The following is a 22,864-nucleotide window of genomic DNA, read 5'->3' as shown; positions in this document are numbered from 1 at the left end:
CCATGGCTGTTCTAACAGATGTGCCCAAGTGCTCCCAGCACAGAGCTTCCCTCCCCTCCATCTGGGCAAGGCAGCTGTGCTGACTGCACTGTCACACCTGACCATGCCATTGGAGAGGTTTGATGTCAGATGGAATCACACAGATTCTGTCTATAATCCACAAATCTTGGATGATTCTCTCCAGGACTTCTCTTCTTGAAGCCTTAAAAATTGCTCCATATTAAGTAGCTCCATCACTAGAAGTTATCTGTCCCCAAGTTCATTCATGACAAAGTTGGAGCATAGACAGGGCTGGACAGCATGGAGTGGATGGGAAATTTTGAGTTTTGTTCATATTGAAGTGATGGAAGCAGAGACCAACTCAGCAGGCAGGAGCTTTCCAAGCATGGAACCATCAGTGCTGGAGAGGGGATGGGCTGGCAGCATCCACAGAGGTGGAGAGCAGAAGGTGTGGAGTCAGGAGGATGGGAGGTGTGTTCCTTGTGCTCTGCCTTCTCCTGGTGCTGTTCTCCATGGCAGAAGGCATTCAGCTTTTCACTCTGGATAGATCATGAAATCTCACACAAGGGCACCTGCAGCAGGTAAGTGGGCTGGCTGTTCAGCTTCTTGTCACCCCAGGAACAGCTTCACTGTGAAGAGGAAGGGCAGGGGAGTTGCTTCAAGCTTCTGTGGTGATTCCTGTTTGAAAGATGCTGGAGCAAACAAGAACCTGAGCCTGTTGGCTCAATCAATGTCCACCCTTCTATGTGGAGTGTTATCTCTTCCTTCTTTTCTCTCTGATATGCTGAACAATTTGTCATTGTAGCTTTCTATTATCTTAATTTTGCTTTCTCTTCATCTTTATTTTTCCCATTTTTTTTTGTAAATAGCTTCATGGTAGAAAACCTGCAGGTTTAAAATTACCGAGATTTCAGCCAGACCATTGATGTTATGTTGACACCTCTTAGATGCAAATCAAATTTTTTTTATTTTTAAAACCCATTCCTGGAGACAGGGAAAGTGACAGCTTTGATAAAGCAGGGAGCTAAGAGCTGCTGAGCATCTCTGCTGAGCCATGTTTAGTGTGAAACCTGTCACCCTGCTCTCCTTTAATTGGGTTTCAGTCATCAGAAGGAGATGAAAGCTTTGGGCTGGTGTTTGGATGCTTAGGTCTCCAACAAACACACGAGCAGCTTTGGTTTCAGAGCAGATTACAGCTCAGGTCATGGTTAATCTGCCCACGTGCTCTTACAGTGCTTGCTGGCTTTCCAAGAAGGCTTGACCAGAGGAATTCCCTATTTTATTTATGGTATCTCGAAATATCACAAAGATCTGCTGCGTTTGTTCATACAAAGATGAACCGAGTGACTTGAGATGCCAAGTCTTGAGTAGCAGATCTAGGAAAGAGAAAACTTTGAGTTAGTGAGCTGAAGTCAGGTAATGATGCTCTTCCATCTTCCTTACCAAGGCTGGGGACATGGTTTTAACTCCTTATTTAACAGGAGGTAGCTCCCCCTGTCCCTAAAGTCTCACTTTACTTGTGTCTTAGAGAACTTGGTGCCTAAAGTAGTTTTTTCTAAAGAGAAGGAGTAGAGAGGAAAACACAAGTACAGGAATATGCCAGCTGAATGCTAAAGTGTCAGTATTGATCAGTGTGTGCCCACCTGAATGGCCAAGAACTCCTCAGAGGGAAAAACATCAACCTTCCCAATTTTTATTGACCTTGTGAATCAAATTCTTTGACAGGCCAAGCTTAAAATTATTCTTTTTATAAACACATTGAAAGAAGGGTTGTTAGAGTGAGAACCCACAAAGTTAAGGATAAGCTCAGAAATTCACCTCTTCTATCAGTGCTGAGCAAATATGCTGAAAATGTCATTATACACTCAGATAAGGTCACTGAAGTGTTGCTAGTTTGACATGTTATTTATTCCACCTCTGAAAGAAATCATTGGGAAATGATGGGTTAAAGTAAAGGCTGTATCATGAAGGGAAAAAAACAAGACAAATACACACAGAAGTCACAAGGAGGTTTTACTGAGCAGGAAGGTGAATAAAACTGCAAACATGGGAGAAGCATGGCTTCCAATCAAATAAAGGGGTAAGAGGAGGGGCTGACATTTAAACCAGGTAGATTGAAGGTGATTTCTGACAAATCTTTATCTGCAGTTCCTTCTTGTAAAATAAAACCTCTGACTCCTGGAATTGTATCTACTAAAGGAAAGATATGTAGAAGGGACATAATAAAGTTAGAAATTTGGAAGGGACAGTTTGTAGAATTGAGGCTCTGAGTACTTTACACTGGACTGAATCTGTTGGGTTCACAAATTTGTGTTTGGTACATGAAATCTAGGGAGATACAGTTAATAATTTCTAATTTAAAATGTCCATTTGAATTTGTTGAGGTGTGGAAAGCAGCAGAGTTTCAAAAATGTTTGTCTCCAAATCACAGAATCATTTGGGTTGAAAAAGACCTCAGATCAGTGAATCCAACCATGACCCAACAGCACCAACAGTGCCATGTCCAGTCTTTCCTTAAACACCTCCAGGAGTGGCAAATCCACCACTTCCCTGAGCAGCCCATTCCAATGTCTAGTCCTCATTTCTGTGAAGAAATTCCTCTTCTCACATCCTTTAACATCTGAATATTGGCACAGGAATTTTGCTGGTTTCTGCACAAAAGCCACTTTGTGAGGAAGGGAACCCTGGGCTGGGCAGAGGGCAAAGGAGCACCTGAAAGGTTCTTTGGTGTGTGACTCACACTCCTTAAGCTCAGTTAGCAAGTGAGCTGAGGTGCTCACAGCTCTCCACAGCCTGGTGTATAACATCTGACATCTCTTTGTATTCTGTGCTTGTGTGGGGACAGCTTGAATTACGCCTGAAGGAATTTTCCACCTCCACACACCCCATCTTCCAAAACCCCTTGCCTCTTGACACCTAGCTACAGGCTGCATTGATTTTCCTTCACTGGTATAAAGACTTTAGCATGGATATCACTCACTGGCCAGGTCTTTACTGCTAATGAAAACCTCAGATTACAAAAACACAGGAGATGTAGAGCTGTAGAGAAATGACACCCGGCTGAGACTGCTTCCCTGGTGCCCAGGATATTATCTTAAGGAAAACATTTGAAACTGTGGCTCAGGAGAGGGATTCAAATAATATTAAAAGAGTGGGTTCAAACACATAATTTTATCTCATCTCCTCTAGCCTTCTTATGAAGCAGAAAAACATTTCCAGGAAACCTGAGCTGCTGCTGCTTGGCCCATGGTGGGCAGGCTGAGATTTCAGAGAGAGGTTTGGTTTGTTTAAGTTATCTGAAATGATCTGGACCATCTCCTAGAGGTGCTGGTGGAAAAGTGCAGCTTGCTGCCAGGAACAAAAGAGACTGATCAAATCAGTGCTTTTTGGATAAAGTGGGAGGAAAGGGTTGTGAGGAGTGTTCAATTAGCATTTCTTACTGCTAGGAGCCCTGTTTACAGGCAACCAAGCGGATGTGAAGTGTTCCTTATGCAAATACTACTCTCCTGCTTTTCCTGCTCTCCTCTACTCTTCCAGCTGAAGAAGAGATTCTTCAAGGTTGGCTGCTTCAAGGAAGATTGATTAAAATCAGCTGCAGTTTGACTTAATTGGATCCATATGCTTGGAGAGGGAGCAGGACTAGTTAAAGTCCTCGTAATTAGTTCACAGCTGATTGGTGAGAAAAATGAAACTCCAGTTAGAGTTCAGATAAGTGGATCTGTATGGGTAAAAGGCAAATAGATGTGCTTTTTATTTTTTTTCATGCTGAGATGTGTTTGGGCTTGAAAATCACCTCTAGTCCCATAGCCAAGCTGGCAGCCTAATCCCTTTGAGCATGTGCATGTGTATTTATGAGACTAAATGGAAAGAGTCTGTATTTTCTGACTTCTTTCTGAGTAAAAAAGAATCACCTGAGGACGTTGGCAGTCAAGAAAACCTGATAGAAAACTGGGAGAGGATCTCAGGAGCAGACAAACCCCAACAAGGGCAGTTTGTCTGTGGAAGGGTCATGACTTGACACAAGCTCTGGACTGTCCAGCTTTGATTGCCATGTCCCTGCTCACAGTAGTAACTGGTTGTGTTTAGCCTCTCTGCCAGTCAGTAATAAGACAACAACACTCTCAAAAATGCAGTATCATTCATACATATTGAAATGATTGATTTTTGCCTATTTCAAAGCTCAGAAAGAGCTGGCTAGCTACACAGTGTGGGGACAGTCATCAGAAAGCTTACCCCAGACAGAAGCTGGGATTTATGTTAAACTTTGCTGTTAGAATGCAAGGGACTGAATTGCCTGTTAGGGTGTCCTTGAGGGAAGTGCCTGCTGGGTTTAGTTCTCCAGGACTGAGATGTCCATGAATGATAGAAGTGTTGGTTATCCAGAGCATTCAGGTATTTCTCTTTCCCCTTATCTCTCCAACCTTTGTGGTTGGGCTGGCCTCCTCCTTCTTGTAGCCTGTATTTTGAGGGAATAACAAAACATCTGGGAACTGTACCCCAGGGGAAGGTGGACAGAGAATGTTTCTCCTCTTTAGGCATTAATGACTCATTTTATGGTTAGGGCTTTGGCAGCCAGGCAATGACTAGCTTAAAGAACCCAAGGCAAAGCTGAGGTCATTTAACAGTCTAACTGTTCATTTTGTGACCAGTGAAGAGTGATGGATGAATTGTTTACACTGTTATAAAATTTAAAAAGACATAGTCAACCTTTCAAGTTTCTCTAATTAACTTCTCCAGTGCTCCCAAGTCTTCACGGATTATCTCCATGCCTTCCCTCTTCACAAACTTCCTGTCCTTTTTTCTTCATCTGTGCATGCTGAGGTCTGTGTTAGCCTCTGTGGCACAGCTGGTCCCTGTTGAAAACCTCACCTAGGTAGTTCATCTTTTTTTTTTTTTTTAATTTTTTTTTTCTTGAAGGCTTCATTAGGTGGTTCTGGGCAAATCACTTGGCATCTCTTCAGTCAGGTACTGCTTTTGGCAAGGTGTAGGAACAAATTTGTGTGTACTCCAGAGGGACTTAATTATGAGATAGAATAACTAAGAGCATACAGCAGGAGACCCAGGAAAGAGAAGATGAAGAGAAGTGCAGGTGCAGAACTGCAGAAGGTTGGATCATTTTGTGCTGCCCCACTGATCCAGTGCATTGAGTTCGTGGGAGTGTGTGGGAGTGGATGGGGAACACAGTGATTTGTTCCTCAGGCTCCTGGATTTCATCAGCAATAAGCTCATCTTTTACAGGCAAAGATAATCTTCTAAATTACACAGGCAGCAGCAGGTCTGCACTGATCTAAGGAAGTGTACCTGCTCAGGTGTTTATAGGCAGGGACCACTCTGGGGATCATTCCAGAGTTTTGCTCAAAACAGCAAGGAAAAACCTTGACAACCAGACATCATGGGTGTAAATTTATGACAGATCAGAGGTGTGTAATGCTTACATAAAACAGGACAGAATATTCACACAGGAAGCTGGCTTTGACTGAAGAAGGGGCCAGTGGGTCTGGTTCTGGGGATGACAACAGCAGTGGAGATGGGATGGCACAGGAGCACCATGGAGTCACCCAGCACGTCCTGGTGTTGGCCTGAGCAACACCTGGGCTGTTACACCACCTTCACTTCCATTATCTCTTTAGAGCTGGGTGAGAGAAACGAAGTCTGAGCTTCTCTGCTCTGTGGGTGTCCCTGGTGTTCACAGGGAGCTGCTAAAGTGGCACCCAAATGAATGGGAGGGAAAAGAGCTTCCCCAATAATGTGCCCATAAATTGTGCAGAAAGGATTATACGTGTTATTTGAGTAAAAACATTGTGTATCTTGTGCCCTGTGGATTAGGTGCTGCAGGAAATCCTGGAACTGGTGTAAAATGAAAGGAGTGTAGAACCTGCTGTGATCCAGCCCCTGGGGATTACGTGACACTGAATTAGCTGGGGCTATGCAAATATTTGTACGTGTTAATTCTAAATACATTGCTGTTATTAGAATTACCAGAAATTGGAGACATTCCACAGGAGCAGGGAGGAGAAGCATAAACATGTCATTTACTTGTAGGTTTGTCATTAGGTGGTTCAAGGAGAAGCTGTTTGATGGCCTTGGTGGCTCTGAGAAGTGTGATGTGCAAAGTGGATGTCGAATGAATCAGGGACACACACAGAACAGACTTGCTAATGTTTGTTAACATCAGGGACCACGAGGGCATAGATTCACATTTGTGCTGGAAAATTTTATCAACATGCCCTTTAAAAAATTTTTTTAAAGGAATTCGCACATTGAATATTAAACACCTGGAGCTCTATAAATTCCACTGCCAGAGCTGCCACCGTATTGTTTATTTCATGCAACACCTTTCTCAGAGTCCTGCAGAAGCTGATTAACATTTGCATAATACATTTAACACGAAAATCCAGAATAAATTCATTAATGTTCTCCTGCCACTACCCTTGAAAATATCAGCAGCTGTGTGGCATCACAAAGCTCATTAGACGAGCAGAGGGGGAGGAAGGGCGAGCGCTGGATTTCCTGAACAGCTCTGAAACAGGAAAGGTCAGCGCCTGAGCAGCAGGCAGGGAGAGCTGGGCCACGGGAAATGTCCTGCAGGAAAGGTCACTGTACCACTACACAGCAAACATGAACTTCAGGAGGTGCCACCCATGCTGGAGTAGAAAAACTGAGCACAAAATGCAGATGAGGATGGTGCTACACTGAGGAGGAGGCTGCTTCTGCAGCGTGTGTGTTCTGCACAGGAGATTGTTCCAGTCCTTCTGTGGTATAAGAAGGCTGATTGGAACAAACTTTGGTTTTCTGAACAGGTGTTGCAGAATAAACAGTGATGTTTTAGAAGTTGTGCAAAGCTTGGTTGCATAGCACCAGACCTCTAAATCTGGGGTGTGTGCACTGCCTCCGTGGGAGTGTGGGGACAGAGACACCACTCTTGTTGGTGCTCTTGTATGGTAAAAAGAGCAACAGTGTACAAAAATCAGTAACTTCAGCTACAACTGCCCATTCAAACTCTCAGTTGGGTATTTAAATTCCCACCCAAAAACTTACAATGCATGGCAGTGAAGTAGTAAAGTAGCAACTCCAGAAAGGTTCTCTGTGTTTCACTGATCCCCAGAATCACTCTGTGGGTGAAAGCCAAGGATGATGAGACAGAAGCAACCATTTTAAAATGAGACTTCACTTTTAAACTTCTCTAATCTTACTTATCTCACAAAGAAAAAGCAAAATTTCAGGAAGCTGTAAGAGGGATTGTCCCTTCATAGTTTTCTTGTTTTTCTCTGTAGTCATTCAGTGGCACAAATTAGTTTTCAATTGTTCTTTCTTCATTTTCTATTATTTTTTCTGCTGCTTTGAATTCTGCTTCCATGTCACAGCAACAAAACAAAAATGTCATTTAGACCTGTATAGCGCAAATAACGCTTCGCAAGGTTTGTTTACTGAAGCTTTGTGTTTTCTCTCAGACTTTTATGAGTACCATGCCCATGAGTTGCAGCTCTCTTCACATTAGGCTTTTAGCTTTTCATTACTCATTACCATTTCAGCCTTTGGTTGATGACCCAGTTATTTCTGAGTTTTGGATTAAAACGAAGTAATAGGTCACAGTTTCATGCTGCCCTTGTCTTTGCCACTTCTGTTGTGGTCTGGCTTTGTAAAGTCCAAGTTTTCAGTAATATTCTTCAGCAGTGTTATTCTTCTGATAAAGATACTCTGGTTATGGTGCCATATTTTTCCTCTACTACTTGGTGTATGTACTTGACACCATCTCTAGGAGACAAAAGGCCAGGATGTGTCACCCAGACTATGGAAAAGAAATAAGTCAGAACTTAATAATGTTTTCTCTGAGTGTGTGATGAGGGGAAGAGAAAAAATCTGCCTGTTTCATGTCAGAGTGAAGAGTGGGCAGTGTTTGTAATGATGTTAAAAGATACATGAGGTAATGGGGAGATGCTCTGAGCTGATGCACTGGTGGGGGTGGCAGTGTGCATCAGAGAAACACATTTTTGTGTGAGCTGTGTCAGGGGGATTCAGGCATGTGAGATGTTGGAACGTTATCTTGCATATCCCAGACCTCTTCCCTTTGATCAGACTGACCTACCACCTCTGTGACACTGGGAGGCAGAGATTTACATTAAAAAAATGGCTTTTCTCTGAAGAATTTCTTTGAATAGTAGGAAGGAAACTCGAGATGCCTCTGTCCCTTGGATGTGGAGCATTGAGCATTCCTCTGGCAGTGCAGGTCATGTTGTGCTCGAGGGGTAAGTGGGGAGAAGTAACACCCCAGTAACAGAGCACACCCTGAGCACAGATGATGATTCAGGCCCCTCCAAGCCCAAATTCGGCTCAATTTCCATTTGCTGTTGTTTGATAAGACTTTAAAGAGACGTGGATCCAGACAAGTGAGAAAAAAGTAATTGTTTTTGACAGCTTTCCTGGCTAGATCTGAAAGACAGGTAAGAGTGGAATGGAAGATGATGCCTAATTTAGGTGGAAAGGCAGTTCTGTTTAAATGAGGATGGACAGTTGGAGTGGCAGGGTAAGTGAAGTGCTGTGAGAAGAGCATCTCCTTTTTATCTTTTTTAAAAAATCAGTATCCCATGAGGAGGTGTTCAGGAGGGGAGGTGTCTGTGTTCCCTGCAGGTGGGAGGCTCCCAGGTGATCCTGCTCACCTGGGCATGGGGCTCAGCTCCAGCAGGAACTCTGCTGCCTCCTCTGATCCCCATTTAAACCCCACGTTTCCTAAATGCTGCAGCAGCTCTGTGCCTGTTCTTTGCATTTTTGGCAGGACATTTAAAAGGAAATAAAAACTCCCTGAAAACTGTTGTGCATGTTGGACATGACAGAAGATGCTCAGTTGAGATTGTGACCTTTCAGAACAAAGACACTGCTTTTGGAAAGGAGGTTCATTGTGCTTCTGGCTCTAGTAAGATGAAAAACTTGAAAAACCAGTAACATGAAGGCTGTGCAGCAAGGATGAGCTCTCCAGAGGTCCTCTTGTGTATTTTTGGTTGTCTTCCAGTGGATACATTCTTTCTCTCTGTGCAGTGCTACCACAATCAGTAGTAATTACAGAAATTTTCTCATTTTTATGAGTAGAGGAATGTGAAAAGCTGTTGATAGCAGACTGCAAGGGAGCTCAGCTGTGGAACTGCTTTCCCTTTAGATCCATCACAGCCAGAGCTGCTGACCTTAAGGTTATTTCCCAAGGAGCCAGGGCTTGCTCAGAGGTCATTCTGTTCAGTGTGCAAGCAAAAGTGTGATTAGATATGTGTGGGCTCTTGTGATTAATATTAACACAGTGGAGCTACCTGAACATTTAAATACAACACTGGGGATTTAATTTTTTATACATGTGTATATATATTTGCAGACAATTATTAGAATGCATGTCCATGTGTTTAAATGCAGACATTGATGTAGATGGGTGTAAAATAGGAATATCACCTACACTGGCTCAACAAAATCCAAATGCCAAGTGGCTGTGCCATGGTGGCACATAGGCAGTAACTTCTACAGCCAAACAGTTTGAGGATTGGATGTCAGTGTCTTCTGACTTTGCTGCTTTTTCAAGGTCTCTGACATCTCAGTGTGATGCTTCTGTTGACACTGCTTAGAAGACAAATGTGTGTCTGTATCTTGAGATTTTTGTGTGGTCCATTCTCTCAAGCATCCTAGAGAAAAAAAAAAACCACTGGACATGCTGCAAAGCAGAGCTGTCGGTCAATCCACGAGTGCATTCCTCCTAAGCCTACCCTTTCATCCTTCCCATTTTAGTGCCTTGGCTGTTTCGTTCAACTTAATGCTCTTTACTGATGTTTCCTGCTTCCAGGGGATCAAAAAGATAGTCTGAGTCCTTTAGGAATGTGTGAAAGTTAGAGATGATGCCCTTCTACTGATTGACTCAATGATAACTTGAAAACTTGTATCTGGGCAAGGCTGCTTCTGAAGTGAATTTGTCTTCAGGCAGGCAGCTCAGGATAATGTTGAATTTGCTGGATGGAGCAGTTAACTCAAAGCTGTTCAGAATCCAATAGATTGCCCCATAGCCATTCCTCTTATTGTTTCAGTTTATCCACAAATCTCTCTTACTCTTGTAAAATTGAAATGAAGATGAGACGACTGTCCCCATCTGAAAAGATTTCAGTGCTGCTTGAAGTCTCCTTGCACTGGCAGAGAAAACAATTGAGCTTTGAGCTTGAACTGAGAGACAGATAAGATCACCAGGAGATTTCCACAGCAAATGCAGAATATATTCTTCTCTAATGGATTCTTAGTGCTGTCTGCCAAGTAATTGAATTGCTTGGGTATGAAGGGACAGGGGACTGGGTTGGGGTTTTTTGGTGTTAGGTGGTTTTTTTAAAGCTCCCAACTTTTGTGAAGATAGGAAGTAAACCATGGTTTCTCTGCATGACACAGGAATCTGTCAGACATGGGGGAAGCTAATTAAAATGTCACAATATGTACATGAGGGTGATGAGGCAGAAAAGACAGATCACTTCCTTCATTCTAGGAATTTGTCTGTGTCCCTGCTTCTATCTCCTCACTGTAAAATCTGCAAGTAATTCATGCTCTGGGGGTAGGAATGAGGCCACTGAGTAAATCTGGCCTCTCTCTCTCTCACTGGAGTAAAGCAGAAAATAAATGAAATCCATTCTTGCTCTGCTGCAATTACTGAGGCAGTCTCACTCCAGCTGGGCAATAGCAGAGATGCTGGTTCCTGCTGTCCCAACACTGGCACACTGTGCCAGAGGACCAGTGCTAGCAGAGGTTAGCACTGGGACAACTGGGAGGGTTCCACAGCCAATCTGTTTCAGTGCACAGCATGTGAGGGGACAGAAGCAAAGCAGCATCCGCCTCTTTCCCATCCTTTTGTTCACAAGTACCAAGTATGTCCTGGAAAACCAAGGGAATGATGGAGAGAGATAATAACACACCCTTTGGTGTATTCTTTGGAAACACTCAAATGGCCAAGAGGTGGTCCAAGCCTTACAGCCTGCATCATTGAATACCACTGAACAACAGCAAAATGAAAAAAGGAAAAAAAAAAAAAAGGATGATCATCAGGGAAATTGCAGATAATTAGAACGTGCAATGATTAACATTAGTCAGTGTGCTGCATTGGCAAGGACTGTGCAAGTTGACATGATGGGCCTCTTCCATATCAAACATGCAGTTTTTCAGCATTCAGTTTAACACTTTCCTGTGACTTTAATGAGAGTTCACAGCTGGAACAAGCATTTGGTGCTCATGTAACGTTGCACAGTTTTCCTCTCCTTTCCTTTCCTCTCCTGTGGCTGCCAGAAGGACCTTTTTTCCCTTTTGTGCCTACTGATACTGAAGGACAAAAGGCACTCTTGTCATGGAATTCATCTACATTGTTTTGAATGACAGCTAGACATGAATTCCTGGGCATTTTCTTCCTGTTATGCCTGATGGAAATGAACTTCCTTGGGAAAAAAGTCTCTGAAATTTTAGAACATGTTGTCTTCTTCTCAAGGAGAAAATACAGGGACTCAGGATATCACATACTGATACTAAAAACAAATACTTTTATAAAGTCTACTTGATAGTGGGGTCAGAAGACCCTGTCTGTTTATCACCTTTAATGTTTGCAGATTCCTCCTGCCAGCCCTTGTGTGTGGGCCCTTGGATTTGCCCAAATTAACCTGGTGCAAGAAATGAGATTTAACACCACATTTAATACCTGGTTTTGTGGTCTAATTGAGTTTGGAGCAAAACTTGGACTGCAGAATGACTTCAGTGGTCCCCATCTCTACCAATCAGTGCAGACCATTAAATATTTGTTCTCTTTTGTTTAGTACCAACCCTACTGGCTCATGTATGGATCTGGGCATTACACCTGGGTTTTTTCTCCCTCCATTTTCCCAGGATCTGCAGTGGCTTTCTGCTTGCTGTTCTTAGACATGGGCTGGTGTCTGGTGTTTGTGCTGGGGCACTTCTGGACACCACAAGCACATACTGAGGTCAGGCACATCCTTCATTGCAGTGATAAAATCTGCTGGTGTGCTGTGGCAAAAAACCCCATTGATCTCAGTAGTGCTTTTCTTTTTTCTGGTACCCCTTTACTATGTAAATAAACCATCTTTTTTTCTGTAAGATGTTGGAGAGCACAGTGCCCAAGCCCCCCTCTCTGCTCGGTGTGCGAACCCTCGGAAAGGAATTTCAGTCACGCAGGTGTGCAGGGAATATGGAGAGGCTGCTTGGTGTGGTTTGTATTTTGTGGATTATTTTCTCGCTCCTCCTGACCCTACCTCAAATGAAATTCCTGCACTTCATCCTTGCTCTGGGCTGGGCAATCAGCAGCTGCTGTCGAGGGCTGTAAGGAGGCAGTGGTGGGGCATACAAAGCAGTTGTGTTAGGACTGAGCAAACAGGACTAATGGGGAGCAAGGCCGGGAGCAGAGACAGAAATATGGCAGAATAAGATTCATTAGGGATCAGATTCAATAACTGTAAAATGATGAGAAGTTTATGATCAAAGGCTTACTTCGAGCATTTTAATGACATAGTCATTTAATCCGTTTAAAGCAGATAGATAAGGAGTTAAGTGAAATCTACAGCAGCTGCCTTTCTGAGCTGTTTATGAACCTGTTCCAGGCTACAGATCTCTGTGAAAGGCACAGGATGGATGCTTGCTGTAGTAATTGTATAGTATATAACAGGCTACCAGGCTTTACAGCCTCATTTACATATGAGGTCGGTAAAACTTAATGCAAACACTTGTGGTTCGTGTTATTAGTGTGTGGGGTTCCTCAGCTATTTCCAATGTGTGTGCTACTAGCAAGAGTACAGAATGAGGGAAAGAGCAGAGTTATTTAAAAACCTTTCTGTGCCAGGATATTTCATTCCTGTGGGTGTATTTCCTCTGGAAGTAACATCAGTATAGGCTGTTGTGGTGACAAGATTCAGATGGGCTCTGACACTCAGACCACCAGGTCATCAACCATAGGAATTATGCATCAGAAAAAACCCAGGAGCGTCAAGGGGGCTCACAAATTCTTTCCCATCCTTTCCTCCTACTGTTGCACTTTTGCCACCCTGTGTCTCTCTCTCGGGGACCCTCCTTGGTTGGTTAAATTCCTTCTCATCTTTTCTTGACAAGCACTTATGAAATCTCATGGGACCCTTGGTGGCATTTTGCTGCCTGTGCCCACAGAGTACAGCTCAACTCAGTCCCTCATTCTCACAAGCTTTTAGACTCCTGGACACCAGGAATTACAGTGCTGGAGTACCTGTGGACTGCTCCTTTCTCTATTTCTCAGGTATTCACTCTCCCCTTCAAAACTCTCCCAAACGCACACACAGGTTTATACCAGCACTTACCCTCCTACATCCCACCTGCTCCTTCCCTTCCCCTTGGTTAAACCCTTGGTCCCATGCACACACTGCTGTGCAGAAGCAAGCAGAGGGGGCTCTTTCTCTACTCACAGCTCGAGGCTTGGAGAGCTGCTGGAAGCAAAGTAGCTGCTGCTGCTGCATTGTTTAAGGCCATGTTACAGCCTCGGCTGTGCGTGCTGCAGACACAAGATCAGAGCTGCTATCGAGCTGGTGGGGAGCAGGGAGAATTTCCCAGGGCTCCAGGCCATCTTGTTTTCTACTTGCACAGAAAGTTGCTGTCCTGCAGTGGTATTGATTAGTTTTAAAATAGGGAGGTGATAAATGGAGATTTCAGGTGGTTCTGGTCAATGTGACTGCAAGGGATGGAGCCATTTAAATCGAGTCTGGAATATCTTACCTTACCTCATGCTGGTTTTCCTAGGAGGGATCTGCTTATGGCTAAGAGGAACAGTGTGTTCCCATGGAGGGGTCTTCTCAGCTCTCTTCACTTGTGCTTTGCACAGGAACCACCTGCATCCTCTTCCTCCAGCTCCTCTCCCCCACGCCAGCTCCCTTTCTGCTGTGGTGTTTGGGATGCCTGTCACAGCTGCTCAAAGGCTGCTGCATGTCTGAGAGACCAGCCAGGGCTGAAGGTTACAAATCCCTTGCAGCATCCCCTGGCAGCCAGGTTATAGATCAGGGTGTAAGCAACCTTGGGACCACTGTCAATCTGCATGTTCCCATTTCCTGAAAGGGAATTGGAAAATATTTGTCTGCTTTGAAAATAAGTAAAATTTGTCTTTTGAAATGCTGGCACTAGCAGACAAATCTCTCATTACTCCATTCCCCTGTTGCTCCCCTGTGTCCCTGTGTTTTTTCAGCTACCATTCTTTCTCAAGAGCTTAGAGATTGAGCACTTGAGAGTTCACTTGGTAGAAAGTAATATACAAAACCTGGATTTTAATTCATCTTCTGCCTTCAAGTACCTTGTTCTTTGAGGGTACCTGTTACACTCTATTTACACATGACTAATTCAGTGGTGATAGTGCTTTGAACTAGCAGCAGCTGCCCAGATGAGAACTGCAGTGCAGCACAGTGACTTACCCACAATAAAAGTAGTTTTCCACCCCTAACCCTGTGTCACAAACACTGAAATAAGTTTTTAATCTCTTGAATGCAAAGGTTGTCTGTGGTAGGACAAAACCCATCCCTGATAGAAGCCCGAATTAGCAATAAGGTTGTTGTAAGGAAAAAACTCAGGACTCAGGCTCCCCTCTTCAGTTATTTATAAATATTTGGTCAAGTAAGCTTATGTCTGGAAAAGCAAAACCTCCATGTAGATGATCATGAAGGGGGAGAGGCAGGAGAAAAAGCTCAGCAGCAGCAAGAGGGGGATGGTGCCAAAGCAGAGCTGGGGATGTGGCTGGGTTAGTGACTGCCCAGGTCTGGCAGCTGGAGGTGATGCCACTTCCAGCTGTTGTGGGTGTGACTGAGTGTAAGTGGCTTCTGTGGAATCTGTAGATAATCTCCCTGAAATGTGGTTGCTTGTGCTGTGAAGGAGGTGCCCAGGCCCTTGGCCACAGCAGTCTCTGTTGGCACAGTGTGGTTGGGAGATCACAGAGGGAGGAAAACAATTCTGAAAGAAAAAGGTTTTGCAGTAACACATTTCCTTTGAGCATTTATTACACCTGTCCAAATCCATCAGGTTCAATCCATTGTCAGATTCTGGCACAGTTCAGTTTGCCTGGAGCAGCTCTGGACTTCTTTGGGCACAGCTGGCTGATCTCCACAGGGCTTACATGGGCTGCCCAACCTGGTAACCCAAAATCTGCTGACCATCTCACCTGGCAGAGCAGCACTCCTTGTTCCTTGCCTGGCAGTTTTCCATTTTTTTTTTCCATAGGAGACTATCTCATTTAACAGCTTTTGAGAGAAGCAAACACATTTGTGTGTGGTTTGACTTAATATACAAGCTGCAGAGCTGAAGTGAAGGCACTGATCAGTTCTTACAGTTGAGATAACATTCAGAAAACAAATTAGGGTTTGCGGTTGGTACGGATCCAGGCAGAATTCATAAAATTGAATAGTATGTTCAAGTTGAATGTGGACAAACTTATTATGGATCCAGAGAAACCAGGCATGTATTGAGGAGCTAGAGATATTTGTGATTTTTTTTTTTTCTTATTAGTATAGAGAGGCAACCATGTTATGGTCTCCTGTAGGGCATTTGTAACGTGGGTTAGAATTACTGGCAGTGGCAAGGAGGTAGCTGGGGGGAACAGACCCTGAGGGTAGTGGGCTGGGTTTTATCTGTTGCAGAAGACCAGTGTGCAGCTGGCTGGTGAAGCTGGCTTTCCCAGTGTGGCAACTCATGATGTTGCAGGTCTTTCCTGAGGGCAGAACCATAAAATTTTATCTGTCTGAAACTGTGCTTGAGGCACATGAAGAACCACTGTCATATTGTTGTTACTGTGAGTCGTGCATGCTGGAGCAGAAATAATATGGGATTGCAGGGGGAAATTGCGCTTTTCTGCTCCCCTTGCACTCTGCAATCCTTCAGGTACCTCCCCAAAAGTGCTCAAGATTTGATGCCCTCCCTTCAGAGGGCAGCTGTGGGAGACTGGCACCTGGATGTTGGGTAGAAGTGTGAGAAATAGTTTGCTAAAGCTTTGGCTTTAATGAAGATGAACACATGTGCAGAATGGTTATTTTACAAAGAACATGTACACATGGTCAGGGGTGTTGCAGATAGAAGTGTGTTCGTGTTTTGTGACTTGTAGAGCTTTCACATCTCAGTCCATCTTTGTTTCTCTCTTCATCATCTCTCAGAAAAGTAGTTCTTAAATTGACTTTTCTCCCTTGAAATCAGGATGGAGGCTCCCTAATGTAAAGCCTGGGGATCAAGAAAGATGGCAGGCGACAAATCTGTTTCCATTCTCTGATTTTTTGCACTCTTAATCACCAAATAACCCTTGTAATTTTCCAATGAGCTGGATTACATCTGTATGGATGAGCATCCACATGTTCAAGTTGTCATTATGACTGTGAGAAAGACATCTCCTTCAGGGAAAAAAAGCACAATCTCAGTGGCTAGGTCTTAAGTATCATTCTGATTTTCCATCACCTGAGGATTTGAGCAGCCTTGCCACTCTGGAATATTGAAATGAACATAGATTTGAAAGTATTTTTATATTTAGAGGCATTGATTCTAATATAATTTTGCTACAAATTAAAACTCTCCTTGAAAAAGATTAAACTGTCAGTGATAACATCTAAGTTCTTGTTATGTCTAAGAGGAATAAATGCTGAAGTTACAGAATTGTCTGGAGGCTTATAAAGTAAGAGAGGGAATTAATGATATGAGAGAGAATGGATAAAAGTATTGGATAACACTTTTTTTTTGAATTAGAGGAAGTGGAATGAGTTGAATTAAGAGGTTTATGGCCAAAAAGAATACTCATTACTCTGATATAACACAAAAATACAGTTTTAAGAGAAGCCTGTCCAGTGACTTGTGGTTGCTCCATAGACTCTTTTTAATAAGATATCAAGTATTGATTTAAAGACACTAAATAACAGACAATGTATTGGTTTCCCTGGTTAGCCATCCCTATTAAAAATATATATTATTTCCATTTCATTGGCTTCACCATGAAGTGAAGCTATTGGGTTCTCTCTGTGCTTTTGTTTGCTACATTAAAGAACCATTTAGTGTCAGATTTCCACGGAAAACCCAGATCAAATTGCTTCTGCCTTCTCCATAGCAAATGAAATAGTTTGATTTCCATTAATTTCTCAGTGGAAGATGTGGTTTTTTTCAGACCATGAGTCATTCACAGACATCTTCTCACCACTTTCCTTAATTTTCAACAACAGCCTCACGCCTGCACACCTCACCTGGGTGTGATATCACTGCAGGGGTCTCATCAGCGCTGCCTTCAGGGACAGTATTGTTTCTTTAGTCCTGCTCAATGATACATAAAGATCCTGGCTGTTCCTTGTCTTTTTTTCTCCCCACAGCATTAAATTAGAGCTAACCCTTAGTTATTAGCTGTGGCCTCCTCACAGACACTGTCTTCCAGAAAGCACCTGCTGTGTTGTGTACCTGAGGCTGTTCTGCTCTCTGGGATCTCTCACACTGCATTTGAATTCATAGGGAATGATTGTGCCTGTGCACAATCAGATTTCTAGGCTCTCTTTGTGGGCTTTATTGTTTGCTACAATTCTGCCTTTGTGTTATCTGCATATTTTAGTAAGGCTTTATTATTTTCTTATGCATCTTAGAGAATGTATGCTGTATACGATCGGCCAAAGAAGCAATTTTGTTGGGAAAGTAACAGGGAAATGTCACTATTAGTTCATCAGCTTTTGGGCCATTTAAAAACTGCCATAGTCTGATTTTGCATCATGCTGGTTTTAAAAGAAAATGCGATTTTGATACCGAGGCAAATATATTACAGAATTTCTATTCTGTAATGTCAACACAGTTATCTTAGTTAACTAGACTTGAAATCTCTTCAAGTCTGTTTGACAAGCCCTGTTTTCCATGAAATTGTGTTACTTGCTTTTTCTGATCTTTTCTTCTAATGGAGTTATGTATCTGCCCTGTCTTGTGAGTTAAGGAGATTCAGTTTGCTGCATTCTGGAAGCTTCATGAAAAGTGAACAAGGCAGCAGATAACTCGATGTGTATGAGGCGAGCTGGTTAATCTCATTTTTCAGTCTTCACACTCTATTCACCAGCCAGTGCTGTCTCATTCCAACTGCAGTAAAACGTGCAGATCAATACTGCCAATGGGTGATTAGCAATTTGCAAACTCCAGTAAGTGAATACATCCGAGTCAGGGTTTGAAGTTGGAGAAGAAAGTGGAGGAGGAGTGATTGAGTGGGCTGAAATAATGAAAACGGATATTTCCTCTCAAGTGAAATGTAAGCATTGTTGAGCTCTGTTAAGCAAGATGATGGCAGAGATTTGTAGTCCTTTCACAGTGATTACAGAAAATAATATTTTTTTCTGAAATCACTAACATCAAATGTGCTTTTCCCTTATCACCCCTCTTGATCTTTTTTTCTTCTGCTGTTGACCTGCTGGAGGATAAAAATGTCTAAATTTATGCAAGGGAGATGTTTATCATTGTTCTTGAGGCCACTTTGTGCTTGTTCAGTCAGATGAATTCCAAGGTGCTTGTCTACTACTCAGTTTCAGGCAGCAGAAGATCCCTGGTTTCTGTCAATATATTCCATACCAAAGACAATTTGGGGTTCTGCTCAGGAAAATAGCTCAATAAATACCTTTAGCTCCCTTGGAGACCCTGTGTACTGCCAAAAAGTTCAGCTGAAGTAGCAGTAATTTTAAGGTACTAAAACTGCATTAAAAACAAAACAGTAACTGAAATATGGGAAAGGAGCAGGTAGTTCCTACAAGGAAGGAAAATTGCATTCTCCCTGGCAAATGTGCTCTGACCCCTGAAGTACAGGGTGATTGTGTGCTTAAAGATACCATCTGAAAATCTGAGGTTAGAGAAGTACAGGAAGGCTCTCTTTCAGGTTTGCTCAAATGAAGTTGAAAAGATGCCTTCTCAATGCAGCCAGGCTGTGTTCCCAAGTTATCATCTGCTGTCTAATTAAAACTTAATGGGAAAGAAGTAACTACCATAGTGTAGGAGCATGTTGTGGTAGCTGTAGTGTAAGGCTGAGCTGTCCTCTCCTCCCTGGATTGTTACACAAAGGCTGCAGAGCTGGGTTCTCACTGAGAAACAGCAGAAAAGCAGAATTTTCCCCATCCACCAAAGCCTGAGTTTTATACAGGAGGAAGTACTGTGTTTTGGAGGAGGTTTTGTAGGGTCTTAACAGTCCAGAGATTGACCTGGCAGTCATAATTCTGGGAAAACCTAGCAGTGAAATTTAAAATCATTGTCCCTTTGCATCTCTGTGCAAAATGTGCTGGTTGCTCTCCAGTCCATTAGCACAGTGACGTAAAACTGGTGAAATAAAATCAAACTGGAGGCAGGACAGTTGTATTTCAGACCATTAAGTCATACACTATTGTTAGTGTCTACCAAATATATTTCAAGGTACATTCAAATTGGGTTTGGCTCAACTTTGCAGCAGTCTAAATCTGAATAAGGAAAATGTGTTGTTGGGGATGAAGGGATGTAAGTCAAGTTTAGCATGTTTGACAGAGACATTTTGCTAATGGGTTGGTGATCCCAGTGTGACTTTTTAAAGCGTTCTCCCATATCTTTGGTTCAAACTGCATTTACTTGAAAAGACATGAATAGTAATTGAAGCTTTGCAGGCAAGCAAGAAGTATTTTCCCCCAGGGAAAGCCGAGAAGGGATGTTTAAGCAGATGGCTGTGCTGATGGAAGTCCCCATGTGAACAGTCTGCCCCAGCACGTGGGGTATGAAATGCTGGGGGATGTAGTTGATGTCACCTACAGAGATGCAGCTGAAATTGTGAAACCTGTTCTCTTGCCAGAGGTGGTTTTCTCTTTGTCATAGGAATAGAAGAGTTTAAACTGAAATTTTGCTCCCTTGCCAAGGCTCAGATGAATTCCTTGTGCCATCTGCTCCTTCTCCCCTCTCTGCTTCATCTTACCCTGTGATGTTGCAGCTTGAAATTCCCCTTCACAGCCCAGGAATTTACTCCTGTGTGAAGACTTTCTTGTCTTGTCAGTACAATGGGTAAAGCACAACCAAGTTACCAGCTCTTGCTTTCTCAGGCCCTACATAACTAGTGAGGGTATTGATTTAGTTTTGATGTGATGTAGTTTATAAATATGCATGAGGATTTTGGGTTATTTAACTGCGCTTTTTAATTCTCCTTGCATTGCTGACTCTTCTAGTTGAGGCTTTCTTTGTATGCACAGCAACCTCTTCCATGACAGCCCTGTTCTCACTGCCTGGGACATCTCTGATGTTTGTTAATCCCAAGTCTGTAGAAACTTTTAATATTCAAGGAATAAAAGGAGACAAAGTGATGCCCTTCTGCACAGGGACCAGGGGAGCAGAGTCCAGCTCTCCAAGGAGTTGGGTGAGGAAACCTGGGGCAAAAAGGAAATCATCACAAGGTAGGGAGAAGGAAAGAGATGGAGGAGACCTTTTTCAAGCTCCTAGAGAAGGGAAAAAGAGTTCTTTTCATCAGGGATCCTACAGCTTGCTTAAATTTAAAAAAGAATTAACCTGATCAAATGGTGAAAAGGGAGGGAAAACCAAACATTTGTCTGTTTGCCTTGAGGAGATAGAAGAGAATGTACCATCTGAATTGATATTTGGATGTTTTAGAGACTCAGGTCTCTTAGTTGAGAAAGAGCAGAGCAAACAGAAGAGAGTTCTGCCTGCTCAACTCAACTAAGGGAACCTGCAGGGACTCCTCATGGTGAGTAATGTGGTGACTGCATGGATAAAGGGATGGTATGCACATGGATACATGTTTTCCTGAGATGTTGGAAGCTTTCTCACTTCTCCCTCTACCCAGTTTTCCATTACTAGAGGAATTCCCACCTGTACCTGGTTGGACACTGAGGTGATATTGGGGAAGATGAGCTCTGCCCAGGGGCAAGACAGCCACCACATCACTGTGAAGTGACTGTGACAAAATGAATAAAACCTGGCAGTTCTGCTGTTCTGCTCTTCCCCTCTGTGTGTTGCAGGGACATGTTTTGTTTTCCTCCTTTTCCTTGGCCACAGCAGAAGGTGTGTGGGAGGCAATAACCCCTCCAGAGAGAGAGGCTGCACTGGAGCTTGTTTAACCTGCAACACATTTGCTGTAAATCCCACTCAGACACTGCCCAGCTGCTCGAGGAGACTGTCAGAGATGAGTCCTCCAATCCACTTGTGTCTGTCATGGTTTCTGTGAGACAGGAAAGGGAGCTTGACTTGCTCTTTGAGTGGAAATGCTTCCAGCTTGAGGCAGCAGTCTGGTGATGGTGATGGGTTAGCTCAGGGGGCAGCCAGGGCTGAGGGTGCTCATTCATTCCCTCAGACACAGTGGGCTTGCTTTCTGCCCTGCCAGGTTGGAATTAGACTTGCAAGGACATACAATAATACTTTTATATTCATTAAATGACAGGATCAAAATGTCCTGGTGCACTTAAAGCCTTTAGGAGATTCAGCATTGCTGTTGGGGTTGACCTCAGCATCCAGCCTGTGCCATGTTATTGCTGTACAAATACACAATGTGATTGACAGCACTTCTTGTCACTTGTTTGTCAGGCTTTTGTATGCTCAGATGAACTTTGATGCTTCCATGAAGGCTTTTACATAATTTTAAATTATGCATCTTTCTTTTTATACCAGATAGTATCTAAAAAAAATACCCGTAGAGGTTTTGCTTTTTGCTAATGAGATCCATTAACTGGAAAATCCTATTACATTGCAGTTTCACTTTGCTTTATAAAGTCTTGAAAGCAGGACCTCTGCTGTCATATTCTTACTCTTCCCTTCCTGTCTGGATGCTGATGGTCCTGGTCTAGCACAGCCAGTTTGTGTTGTTTCTCTCTTCTGGGATCTCTCCTTGAAGTCCCGTTCCAAAGTAGAGCTTTACCAGGAAACACAGAATTATGGAGGCATTAAAGCAAGATTTATAGAGCATTTTCAGGAAGGAAAGCTTTGAGTGGCTGAATATCTGGATTGGAGTGAATACTACAAAAAACCTTCAAGTGTCTCCTGTCTTCCTGCTCTACTGAACAGTAACTGTATGTGCATGTTGCAGAATAAAAAAGAGAGCAGAAAAGAAATAGTTAAACTTTTTGGTAAACTGTGTGTACTTCTCTTGAAAACCTAGGTTTGGTCTGACACCTCTCAACAATATTTTCAACCACAGTTACTTCATTTGTATGGGAAAGTTGATAGAATTTTTTTTTTGAAATTCAGATCTTGAGAGCCAGCATTTCTCACCACATAAAGTTAAGACTTATCTCTGAAAAGGAATTTTTATAACTCACACTATAAGCTCTTTGGGGCTGTTTTCAGAACCTATGTGCTTTTTATTTTCAGTGTCTTTATCAGAGGTTTTTTGAAGCAGCACAGGTCTCCTCTGCACACTACCAGACTGTAAATAATAGCAACTTTTTGTGGACTTTGTTCTCAGGAAAGACAGGAATCCTTGACTTGAAAAAAGTAGTATAGAAACCCTGGAATTCAAGTGCCTAGGTGGTAACAAACCATCCTAGAGCAGACTATGATTTTCTTCCATTTCAATAAAAGGAAGAGCAGCAATTGAAAAGGACACTGAACATTTTGGATACATTTTTTCTTTTAGATTATCCCAGCTTCATGTCATTCTCTGTCTCTCTGTCCTGACTCTTAACCTTCTTGTCACGTTTGTTTGCATCCCAGACCTCATCTGAATGCCTCACTCAATGCAAATTACAGCCTTGCATCCTCCAGGGAGCAACACGTTTGAAAGAGGTATAGAAACCAGATCTCCTTTTAAAACTGTACCTGAAGGGCTTCTGCACCACTGCTAAGACATTTTATTTTATTGCTCCCACTGTAGCAGTGTCCAAAATGTGTTACATGTTGTACCCAAAGATAT

General features: G+C 42.9%; 1 protein-coding gene across 1 annotated transcript in view; it reads left to right on the top strand.

Moving 5' to 3' along the window:
* MAD1L1 (mitotic arrest deficient 1 like 1) overlaps positions 1–22,864 on the top strand; it is a 348,054-nt gene that overhangs the window by 196,091 nt on the left and 129,099 nt on the right. The gene's annotated exons all lie outside the window — the stretch shown is intronic.

Source organism: Catharus ustulatus, chromosome 16, assembly GCF_009819885.2.
Source record: "Catharus ustulatus isolate bCatUst1 chromosome 16, bCatUst1.pri.v2, whole genome shotgun sequence".
Classification (NCBI taxonomy): domain Eukaryota; kingdom Metazoa; phylum Chordata; class Aves; order Passeriformes; family Turdidae; genus Catharus; species Catharus ustulatus.
This window is presented reverse-complemented; position numbering and strand designations above follow the sequence as displayed.